Below are 12,762 nucleotides of genomic sequence, written 5' to 3'. Positions count from 1 at the left end.
ACCCTCATATCATTAAAATCATGGAAATTGAGGTTAGTGACCATCGCACATGATTTTGTTCTTCCTTTTTTATGTCTATTTCTTATATACCTTTTGATAATGATACGAAATGGATTCACAAGTTTTTTGCCGTCTTTAGCTGTTGACATATCCCTCAATCTTCAGCTTAAATTAGGATTTACGAATATATTGTGACAATGCAATTTCAGTTCTTTTCAGAATCTATTTTTGGCTTCTTGTAATGCTTTTTCATGTTGTTTTGAATTCCCGAATTAGTTTCTGATGATTGTTTCATATTAAACAGAATGAAACTGGAAAAATAATTTGAATACTAAAAAAAAGGAATATTATACATTATATTTATGTAATGGTTGTTTGGCTAAGCCCTTATGATTCTGCTTAGTTCTAATAAAAAGATGCTGCTACCTTCTAATTTGAATGAAAAATTACGCTTTGATTTCACTTTCGGAGGGAAGAGGCAAAATAATTTTTCTATGGTCTGTGCCTAAGCCCCCCCCCCCGCCATCTCATACGACCCCTATGCCTTCTCAAGGCCAGAACATAATTTGCACTCTGATGAAAAAATATAAAAGAATATGTTTTGTCAGTTTAATATACATATGCTCATATTTATTGTTTAAAATTTTTATAATTTTCTATTTATTAAAGTTATCAAAGTGAAAACATTTAATTTTTTCAGTAAAGAGCAAATTATATTCTGGTCTTGAGTAGGCATAGGGTTTGTGAGTCTTAATCATTTTATTTTCTGCTTGTTTTGAGTTTGATTTGGTCATTTTTTGTAATATCTGTTCGTTTTGGGTTTCATTTATTTGTTGATGCTGATTTGTGGTGATTTTACGCTTGGTAGATTATTTGATTGTAATTATGCTTATTTTTAATAATTTAATAATTTTTATTTTTACTTATATTGTAATTATGCTTATATTTAACGGAATTCTTTACTTTTCCTTAAAAAACTTATTTTGTGGAAGCATTTTTTTAGTAAATTGTCAGTAATGAACAGAAATATATTGGGAGAAAAATATTTCCTTTAAATCTTATTTTTTAAAGAAACAATGAGACTGATGCCTATCAAAATTTGTGAAGGGCGGGACAAATTTTATCCATGAAAATTTAAAAAAAGATCATTTTCAAAATTTTTCCTGGTGTCCCAGTAATTACACTGTACTTTAGGGTTCTTTTTCCATTTCTTAAATGGAAATCTGATAAAATTGCACAAAAGTTTTCTTTTGTGTTTCAGGGTGTTCGGGGTATATATTTTCGGAGGGGGGGAGGGGTACACTGAATGTCATTTTATGTCTGAAATTCCTCTCACAAATTGAAGTTTGGTCTCCTAGTACTGCTTATTAAAACTGATAACCATAGAAAGAGTATAGGCTGATACCGCTTATATGTGCATGTAGTTTTGTAACCTTAAAGCTATGCTGAACAAATGGATATCTCAAAATTTTGATCCTCTCCTGATGTTTTAGGACTATTCGTTCGGTACGATCATCCCTGAGAAAAATCACATCTGTGATGTTTCTTCTGTAAAAAATTAAAAATTGTACATTTTTGCAGATAAGAGCTTGAAACCTCTATAGAATGGGAAGTTATTCGTGCTTATTAGGTATTTCAGTTGCAAAGAAGAGAATTTGTAGAATTAATTGAGCATCGATTATATATTAGAAGTAAAAGGTAAAACCATTAAACAATTCCCAGAGGATATAGCCCACCCCCCTTACTCCCAACCGACTTCAGTCATCAATCTTTTATCGATTTAACCTATCTAGTTATATTACAAATCTTATTATGAAAAGCATCAAGTCCAATTTTCTTTTTCAATAACTTCTGTTTTCATTCAGAAAATTATATTTAATGTATGTTTTTCAATAACTCCATTTCTAATCCATTTGCTGATGTAGAGTGTCTATTCATATACAGTCCAATTTCAAAGGTAAACCTTGAAGTTGCCTTTGTTTTGAAATAGATGGCGTTGATGCATCCACTGTTGGGACCATTACATAATGTCCTAATTTGCATTAAAACGAAAAAATATAATGCAATATGTTTGCTATAATATTTTTCACCACAACTAATAAGATTTCAATATATTACTCTTATTTATGATAGATGTGTTATTCTACATAAGTTATAACTCTTGCTCTTTACACCTCCCAACGGCTTATTTCTTCGGATACGTTATAAAATTATGGAAAACCCCAAAATAACTGGGGGTTTTACTAGTCAAGTAAACTTTTTAAAGTTTGGGGATTTAAAGTAAAGTAGTTTAAAGTTGGCTGCTCTTCAAATCAGGATCTGAAATTACAAATTATTGATTTTCCACTCAATGCATAGCAGGTTCAAATTTACAAGTTTAAATTCTATCATCTAATTTAGTTTTTTTCCGAAACAAAAAACTTTGAAAAAAATTCGTTCCCTCTTTTGACAGGGTAATTATTTGACAATATGCGTAAACTGTTAGATTTTTTTCATACTAATCATCATTTTAGGTCAAATGCTTGTGAATTGGCTGTTGATTGAATTGGACGAAGTAAATTATCAAAGACGTTTCCGTGTGCAACTGGAAATTCGTCAGCCTATTATTAATTTCTACACTATGCTTTTGCATGCTCGGGTTATGAGACCTGTTGAGGATGGTAACATCAACGGGGTGGATATGGATTTCGAGGTATGGAGCTTACTGGTTTCTCACGACCCCAAAATATCTAGTATCTAAAGGTAGCTTGGTTTAATTTTACTTTTATTGCAAAAATGACGAAATATTGTAGTTGCATTTAATGTGAAAACTTTTTTCTTTTTTTAATTCATTTTGTTTTTAGTTTTGACTGTGGAACAAGAAATTGAAATAAACCCCAAGAGGAATAGAAAATTTGGCATGGGGTCAGCTATGACCTTCTTTTCAGCAGTTGAAAAAATACCAACAAAATGGTGCCCTTAACAACCTAGAAATTACAATGCAAAATAGGCTCTTTAAAACTACGCAATGCCACTAAACTTTGGCTGCAGAACATTAAAACCGATTGATTCGTAGACAAAAGATAAAGCAGTTCGGGACAATGTATATAATAACCCGTTTTTCTATTTCTAGAACATGAAGAATATAAATAATTTTTTTTTGGCTAAACGGCTTTCTCTTAGTTTTGATCAGACAATTTTGAGAAATAAGGGGTGGGGAAGGAGGCCTAGTTGCCCTCCAATTTTTTGGCTACTTAAAAAGGCAACTAGAACTTTTAATTTTTAACAAACGTTTTTATTAGTAAAAAATATACATAATTTAAGAATTAACTTACATAACAAACTTTTATACTCTTATATTTTTTTATTATGTATATGAGGGGGTTTGTCCCCTTGCTAATACCTTGCCTTTTATACTAAATCTTAAGTTTTGTCCCAATTCTTTGCATTATACGTGCATTATATCAAATACCTAGCCTAACCACCTCTATATATAAATATTAATTTAAATGTAATTGGATCATAGTTTGTTTCGCAAAAGAACCTAACTTTACTTATTGAGTGTGTTCTGAATAACACACACGAGTACCTAACAACCATATTGATGCATAGCTTAGATTTTTTGTTATGCATTGATGTATACAATTCTTCTCAATTCCTATTTTGATAGCAATACATGAGGGTTTGAGTTTCACATTATTTTGCATAATTGCATAGCCTACTAGTTTTGACCCTATTTTCTAATGTAGCGAGAAGTTAGGCCTACTTAAAAAAGAAAAAAATTATATGCTGACCAATGGTCAACATTGCACAGCAAGTGATTACCTTAAAAATTACCTTAAATCGCCGCTTGGAGCGATATAAGGATTATCCATCCTTGTGATGCTCCATGAGAAAAAAAAGAATTCGTTTGGTGTAGATTGTGGCTCTTAGATTAGACTCTTGTGGAGGACTCTGCAGCTTCCCAATTGTAAAGGAACTCCTGGCAGAGCCATTCCCTATCAAGGTGGGACTTGAACATGTCAATTGAAGTAGCAGAAACTGTTTCTTCAGAGAGCTGGTTCCACATATTGATGATGCTTTGGCTGAAGAAGTGGCTTCTATGTCTACTCGTGGAACGCTGCATGGAGAGCTTCAAAGAATGTCCTCTAGTACCAGAATGCAAGGGCTGTGCAAAGAGACCGGGAAGGGTATTTTTAGAGAGGATTTTTTTGGTTAAAATAATGTCACCCCTTTTCCGTCGGTATGTCAGTGTTGGCAGCTTCAAACGACGTAGTCTTTCTTCGTATGGAAATTTATTCATGTTGGTAACCATCTTAGTGGCACGACGCTGGACATCCTCAAGCAACTTCCTATCTTTTTTGAAGAAAGGGGCTGCCAATGACATTCCAACCTCCAGGCGTGGACGTACAAGCGCCTTATATAACTTCATATAACTCTTATATATATATATATATAACTTATATAACTTTATATAACTTTATATAACCTTGTATAACTTTATATAACTTATATAACCCCCCCCAACTACCCCAAAAAGAGCGGATCCATTCTGGTTTTGTCAATCATGTATCTAGGACTTGTGCTTATTTTTCCCACCAATTTTCATCCCAATCCCTTCACTCTAAGTGTTTTCCAAGATTTTAGATTCCCCCTCCCAACCCCCAACCCCAATGTCATCAGATCCGGTCGGGATTTAAAATATCAGCTCCGAGACACGATATCCTTCCAAACATCAACTTTCATTAAGATTTGATCAACCGTTCGTAAGTTAAAAATACTTCTATTTTTCTATTTTTTCTGAATTAACAGGCCCCCTACTCCCCCCCCAGATGGTCAATACCGGAAAAATACTATTTCTAATTTAATCTGACCTAATATAACTAACTTAATCTTATTTCTAACTAGTCCGGTCCCTGATACGCCTGCCAAATTTCATTGTCCTAGCTTACCTGGAAGTGCCTAAAGTAGCAAAACCAGGACCGACAGACAGACTGACAGATAGACTGACCAACTCTGCAATTGCTATATGTCACTTGGTTAATACCAAGTGCCATAAAAAAAGGCATCGAGTGGTATGTTCATTTTATTGGTAAGTCATTTACATGAACTGTCATATATTTTTTGAAAATTTGTCATTTTTAAGAGCTCAAAAAGTGCTTCAGTTTGAATGTATGGTAGAAGCAATTATTATATTTGTAAAGAGCATAAAAAAGGCATAGAGTGGTACTACCCTTTGTTTGTGAATATTCTGAACCGAACAGCAACAATCAGCTTCTTAATCAAATTATTTTTAGCACTAATTGCGTCTTCCATTGCTGTTGTGTTTAAAAATTGCTGCATAAATCGCTTAGTTGCTCGGCAAAATTTTGATGTTTCCATCTTAATCAATTGTAAGTCAGTTAGGGTAAGACAACTGGTACTGGGACACTTTGATCACTCTGCCTTAATCATCTTAATCATCGTATGTCAGTTAGGGTAAGACAACTGGTACTGGGACACTTTGATCACTCTGCCTATTCTGGGACAGAAGCTTTGATTGGATTACAACATGTCCATTACTGGGACAAAATAATTAATCTTGGACACCCAATGTATACATTTTTCTGGGTTGCTTCCAAAAAACCTGTTGTCTTTTGTCCCAGTATTGGACATGCTGCAATCCAACCAAAGATTCTGTCCAAAATAGGCAGAGTGATTTAAGTGTCCCAGTACTGGTCTTCTTACCCTATATGAACTGCCATAAATTTACCGCAAGCCTACTTTACGTATTTTTAGTTTCGTTGGAGGGGGATTTTAGAAAGCAAAAAAACGGATGCGCTTCTCTAATAATGACAAAGAAACAAAATGAGAATCTTGCTATATGCAGTAATACACACTTTAGAGCACTTGGAACGAAAGTTGACATTTACCAATGGGCCATCAGTCTCTGGAGTGATGGAGTGGCCCATTAATTGATGGAATAAGGCTAACTATGACACTAAAGAAAAAAAACACATGACATAAATACAAATAGGCAGCAAATAGGAGTTATTTACCTTCAAATGCTTGTGGAAGTTGGTCGTTGCATGTATGTGTCCCTTTACAGTTTTGTTGGGGCAAAACTTGCAGGATGCATTCACAGACCCCTCTTGGTCAATTTCCCCCTTCACAGTAAAGTACCTCCCTTGGAGTATAAATGGAAGCTGTTTGGCCATGCTGACTTTTCAGTTAGTTTGAGATTAAAGACGCTTATGACATGAAAGGTCCTGCTTCTTCTTTAAACATGCTGTCGGGAATTCGGTTTATTCACCACCATGTGTTCTCAGCAACTTGTTACGGTTTTTGATAATATATGTCTCTATTACGCAATGTTTTTTTGTACATTGCCAAAGCACACGCACACAAAAGTATTTGAAAAGTATTTGAAAAACAAGTACATTAAAAGTATCTTAAGTAATAAGTATTTCGTAATCTTACTTAAATATCAAGTAATAAGTACACCCTAGAGTTTTTACTTAAGTACAAGTACAAGTAATGGAAAATTTTACTTAAGTAGTACTTCAAGTAAAAGTACTTCAAGTAAGTGACAGCACTGGTACGAATAGACCGAAGATGGGCTCAAGGGGTAAAATGTTTTTGTCTTGGTGTCCTTGGCACTTTCAATTGTCCATTGAAATGACTTGCGGGCCTATGTCTTACTTTTCAGAAAATCTAAAAAATGTGGTTTAATAGTTTCTCACCTTCCCTCCATGTAAATAGCACAATAGCTAAGGATTTTCCACGATAAACTTCATTGGTCATTTGTCTAGCAACACACCTAGGCCATATCCAGGGATTAATTACCGGGTTTGAACACCCCCCCCCCATTTTTTCAAGCCTGTAAAACAGTAAAACAATTTCAAATTAACCAATTTCTGATATGTTTTGTAAGGTTTTTTTGTAAAACCCCCCCCCCCCCCAAAAAAAAAACCTCCGAACGAAAACCTTAAATCTGCCATTGCAAAATACAGATGCTTCGGGTATCTAAAGAAATTATCTTTTTTTTACAGATATTTTTTTTTTTTTTTTTTAATAAATTTTAGCCCTTTTCACAAAACATGTGCCTCAAAATGAATCGTGTTAAAAAAGTAAATGAAAACTTATTGATAGTCTTATCGTTATTCTGTAAGACACCGGAGGTTTTTTTGCTTTTTAATAATTCTAAAAAATATTATTCATTAGCTTTCCACCTAGTCTTTATATAGACAGCATAATCACGGAGACTTTTCTCTAAAAAGTGTTATCGGTCGAACGTCTTGCGAATGCAAGTGCTTCTTTTCCTGCGCCGAATTGTTCTAATCTTTGCCAAAGAATGCTGAATGGTAAGGTTACCTTTAGCTACAATTTTTTTTTTTAAACTACTTACAGAAAATATTCAGGGCTAAAGTAGCAGCTTATTTTTGCTATTTCAAAACCTTTCATTCGTATTAAAAAATTCAATTTGGGAAAAAGTGACCAGTTCTATTGAAGTTTTATTTTTTTCAGGTTAAGGGTAAAATACTTACTTTTTTCGACAGAAAGCAAGGGATATTTCGTACTTTTATTTCTTTTTTCTTGTAGATTCGGTTTTGCTTTTCAGTTTTGTTTACTTTCTTTGTTCCCATTTTTGGATTTTCATTCAAATCTGGATCTAGTAAATTAAACTTAATTCAAGGTTATTTACATATTTATGTAATACCGGGACCCCAGCAGCTTTGCCGCCGGGCCCCGGTACTCGGCATGTGGCAGGCCTCTTTATCTGGATTCTCATTGCTGCTTGTCTTCTAACCGAAGACAGTTTGCTGTCTTAGCAAAAATATTTAATAATTAAAGCAAGTTCGCAGACAATTTGCTGTCTTTTCATAATATTTAAATCCCTTGTCAAAATAGAGAATAATCATTTGTAATAATTGCAAGTTTTCGTTTATTGGGCCTTCCTACTGACATGATATAACTGGTTGAGTTCAAACCAGTAAGCTTAATCACTTAGCGACTTGATTTTATATTTCTCAGGCACCGTAAATATTTTTACAGTTTATATAATAACTTCAGCGATTTTAAACTGAACTAAAAAAAAAACAACTTTTTTTTCATTTCGAAAAGACATTGCTTACGTATAACAAAACTAATTTGGTAATGATGTTTTTCTACTAAGCTTCAAACTTTTTGTTTTTTCTCTTTTAAGGTTTTTGAATTGTTGTAATCCCTTGCTAAAATATAGACACATATTTTAGTAATTAACAGTTTTGTTTTTTGTGCAATTTAATGTCTTTTCATACCAAAGTGTTAATACAAAAAGTATATATATATACCTTCCGTACTACCCTGAATTTTCAGAGCTTTCAAAATTTTTCATCTTTTCGCTAACACTGTTTCCAGGGAATCATATATATAATTTAAACAAATTTAAGCCTGGGAAAGTTTTACCTTCCGGTTTAGTGCCGTTTTCTCGCTACCAAACAGACATGAACACACCTGCAGTTCATGAGAATAAGATAAATCTTTTGCTGTTAAAAAAACTTGATTATTGAAGGTCACTTTTATCATGGTATCATCCACCCTAACCTAGTAAAAAACCAACTCTAGCCTATAAAACCGAAAAAAAAGCTATATATAAAAAAAATTCAAGTGAGGAAGAATCGTCATTTGAAGCTGATATGAGAATTGTAACTTTTTTGATTAAAAAAAAACTAATTGCTTTCAGAGAGCGAGATTTTTTGAAGAAAGTTCACGAGTGTGTCAATACTGGTGGAAAGGTTCTAATCCCTGTTTTTGCCCTTGGCAGAGCTCAGGAATTGTGCATTTTACTAGAGACTTAATGGGAAAGGATCAAAGTACCAATTTATTTTGCTGCAGGACTAACAGAAAAGGTAGATTTTTAGTTTAATTTGTGCTTTTATTGTTTTTATGTTTACCTTTGATATATCTAAAAAGGAATTAGCTTTTAGTATTATTACCTTTTAGAATATTGTAAATGTTAAAAAACAAAAATATTCCGTTTTTCGCTCATCAAAATTACACCCGGTGCTCCTGGTCTTTTGTTCTTGCTTTCAACAGGGGCTGCGACCGATACATGACATAGTTTTACGTTGAGCTGCCTTGATTTTTTGGAATAATTTCTTGGATTTCTATAGCCTGCAACAACACTCATGACAGATATAAGCTATAGGCAATTGTAAATGAAGAAGCTATTTCAACATTAAGATGTGCCTTTTACATCAGTTTTGCTCTGAAATAGGTTTTAGTCGAATTTGCCAAAAAAAGAAGTAAAAGACACAATACCCAATAAAAATTCATTTGTTACCGCTATAGTAGTGTTGCAAAGTGGTTGAGGGATGGTTACCCGTAAGCCAATACAGGCATTTTTCGCAAAATTAATTCTTAACTAACCTTCTTTTTTTATTTTTTTACTAATTCTTAATTATAGACATGAAACCTTTTTACGCGTAATTAATTCTTTTTCTTAAACCTGTAGTATTTATTATTGGGAAATATACGAATATTTTATGGGGGGCAATTTTATGGTAGGGATCTTCCACGGGGGAATTTACGGGGAGGAATTTTCTGATGAAATTTTAAAGGGGAAACTTTCACGGGGGGATAAAGGGGATATCCTGGCATGATTTGAAAAAGGGTCAGAAATGAAATAAAAAAAAACGTTTCATTTGAAAAAAGGAGCCACATTAAAACTAAAAAATACAAAATAATTTCGTACATGATGGGGTGGCCCCATCCTCGCCTTCCTTAACCCTCGCTCTTTACGGTAAAGTTTGAGTTTTTGTCACAATTACTAGGAAGGACTTTTAAAGAAGGAATGAAGGAGGTATTTTTGAAGAAATTCAAGACTATACGTATAGGGTGAGGTTGAGAAAGGAGCAGCGCCACTCATATACGGCATAATTTCTTTTCGTCTTGAGTTTTAATGTTCCTCCTTACTTTAAGTCGGAGAAACTCGTTTTTCATTTAATCCCAAATGAAGCATTTAAGTAAAAATTTGTAAGACGTAGAAATTTTGCAAGAGGTTGGACGTAATTTCTGTAGTGTTGACCCATAAATAATATCCAAGGGTTTCAAGTATCATTGCAACATCTTGACTCCAATTTTGATGCTTTTAACGTACCGATACTGGCTGAGAACCAGACCGCAGAGTTTAAAGGCAAAACAAGCAAACCTGCTTTCAATTAAGCAAAATGACATGGTAGAGGAAGTAGCATGTGTAGCTGTGTTGGCCGGAGCTGGCTTAGTCCTACGGTGAGTTGTTTGTAGTAGTAGTAGTTTATGCTCATGGATTGCAGCAACCTTATGTATTCCCGAAAGCCCTCCCCCTCTGGCTATAAGTAATAATAATTGCTTAGTCCTTTATCCTAGTTCACGCGCTGCACAACAAACTTAAAGCCTTTAAAAATTACGACCAGAAATCGGCAGACGTATTGACTTGGAGCCTAAATTCCACAGTATATTTTAAACATTTTGGGGTGGAGAAGTTGGTAAATCTCTGCTTCTACATGCTTACTCGGCTACTGAATTTATTCATTCTACCTACTCTGCAAAACTTTACTCTATTTACTCTGACTCTGCAAAAAATGGTCATTCATATGTCGAAGCAATCTTCCACGTTCCAGGCTTCCTCATTACGACACAGTGGACAATATTTCAGTAGTAGACATTGACCACGTTCAGGAGAAACTTGTAAATCTTAGTGATATTGCAACTACCAACAATTCACTGCAGGGCTAAGCTGCCTGAAGCCAACACAGCCACGGACGCTCCTTCTCCACCAAAAACAATTCAAAGTTTCACTCTTTATTCCCTCCCAGTAAGTTCCAATTTCGTTCAAAAATTTGCTTATGACAGCCAATTCGGAGACAACTTGGTTTTCGGGGTACACGAGCCTGTTAGATTAGAGCTTGGTTCAATTATGAGGTTGAGCATCCTGTGCTAGGTGTGGGGGTTGGGAGAAGTGGGTGGGGGATATGTACTGCAGCATTAGTGGTGAATCTGGCTGAAAAAACCGAGTTTATACGACATTCACCTTCACCCACCCGAAACCCTGTTTATGGTATAATACTGTCATCTGCAGTAGCTCATTGTTGACAATTTAAGTAAAAGCCGAGCAGCAGTACTTATATTTATGATTGTTGTGTGTTTACTGTTATATAATGTATTGCATAATGTTTTTAAGTTAACCAAGTAGCGTGTTTGTTAATTAGTTACTTTTCTTCACTATCCGCTTGAATAGCACCTACTTCGGTAGCATCTCCTTTTGCCCTCCCCCCCCCCAATAAAATAATGTAGCTACGCCCCTGACAATATGGCTTTCAATATTTAATTTTAGCTCACAGAATTATATTCTTATCCTTCCAAGCTTTTAATATAGGAAATCTAGCTATATCCTTGTGATCCCAGTGAAATTGACCAAAGAAGTCCCATATTTACTAAGTTCCGCGTATTTTTAAACCTTCTTGTATTTCTCTGATTTCTAAAATAGCGCGGGCGAAAAGCATAAAAAAAACACCAGAAACTTCCATGTTGGATGAAAGCACCAGAATTTGCTGAAATGTACTTTCGAGCATTTTCTAGGATAGGGCTCGATTATGCAAGCGAAAGTTTTCCTCAGAACGCCGCTACGTGGCTTGAAATCCAAGATGGCGGACGAAAATACGAGTTTGTGAAAATGAGAAGACATGGCCGTTCAAATTGGCTAGTATGGATAATTGATGGTTAAGGTATTGAATATGAGCTTAAGAATGGCCTAAGTTGTACCGTAGTGTCGCTAGGTGCCTAAAATTCAAAATGGTGGACGTAAAACACGAGTTTGTTAAAATGAGAAGGCATGACCGCTCAAATAGGCTAGTATTGGGTAATCGATGGCACTAGTATATGAAAGTAAAAGTGGACTAAAGTAATAATATGTGGAATTCCGTCTATTATTATGAATAACGATAAGAAAAGAAGCGTTTCGATGCTAAACTAACAAAAAAAAAAAACATTTAGTTTACATGAAAAACCTGATATTTACAAGATAATAAAAAAAACGCTCGTTAGTTCGAACATGACACATTGCAAACGGCTTCAGTTTGCCTTCATGTTGACTGCTTTCATTCAACCTGTCATCTAGCGGGGTAGTTTCATGCTACTATAAATAACGTAGCTTTTGCCGTGCTTCTTGGAGGGTAAGTGTTTTTCTATTTCTTGTAAGCCAATTAGAAAAGGGAATAAGTGATTGAAAATGATGTATGCAAGATATTACTCTGGGATTAACGAAACATATTGTTGTTGCTTCTATCGGTAAGTAGTTCCTGGGTATTAGTTTAATAGACAGCGCCATCTACTGTTACCGTGTGTTACTTCTAGTGAGTTTTGCGAGACATGTTTAACCTGCTGTCCCATGCTGTCATGAAAAGGTCTCCAAAGTTAAAACGAGCATATGGCACTACTGGAAACATGTACATAGCTAACCAGCTCATCCAGTTATGTTCGCACGAAGAGGCTGACACCCGCCTTTTGCTTCACGCTTGTGACGAAGTCTTACAAGGACATGTGTCGATTCTCATACTGGACACAGACGTGATTGTGATTGCGACCTCCTGCTTTGATCACATTGGAGTCTCCGAACTATTTACTATGCTTTGTGTCGGTACCAACCTAAAGTACGTTCCCATTCACGAAATAGTTCGATCGCTCTGGCCGACGAAATCACAGGTACTTTCGCCCTTCCTTGCGTCTACAGGATGTAATACTGTTTTTTCTTTTATCCACCACTCAAAGAGGCAGTTCTTTGCG

General features: G+C 34.9%; 1 long non-coding RNA gene across 1 annotated transcript; it reads left to right on the top strand.

The window, feature by feature from the left end:
• Positions 1 to 8,845, top strand: LOC136043578 (uncharacterized). Its single transcript, XR_010621656.1, has 3 exons — positions 1 to 32; positions 2,514 to 2,742; positions 8,684 to 8,845. It is a non-coding gene; the product is annotated as an uncharacterized LOC136043578 (long non-coding RNA).
• Positions 8,846 to 12,762: the final 3,917 nt, after the last annotated feature.

Source organism: Artemia franciscana, unplaced genomic scaffold, assembly GCF_032884065.1.
Source record: "Artemia franciscana unplaced genomic scaffold, ASM3288406v1 Scaffold_7380, whole genome shotgun sequence".
NCBI classification, from domain to species: domain Eukaryota; kingdom Metazoa; phylum Arthropoda; class Branchiopoda; order Anostraca; family Artemiidae; genus Artemia; species Artemia franciscana.
This window is presented reverse-complemented; position numbering and strand designations above follow the sequence as displayed.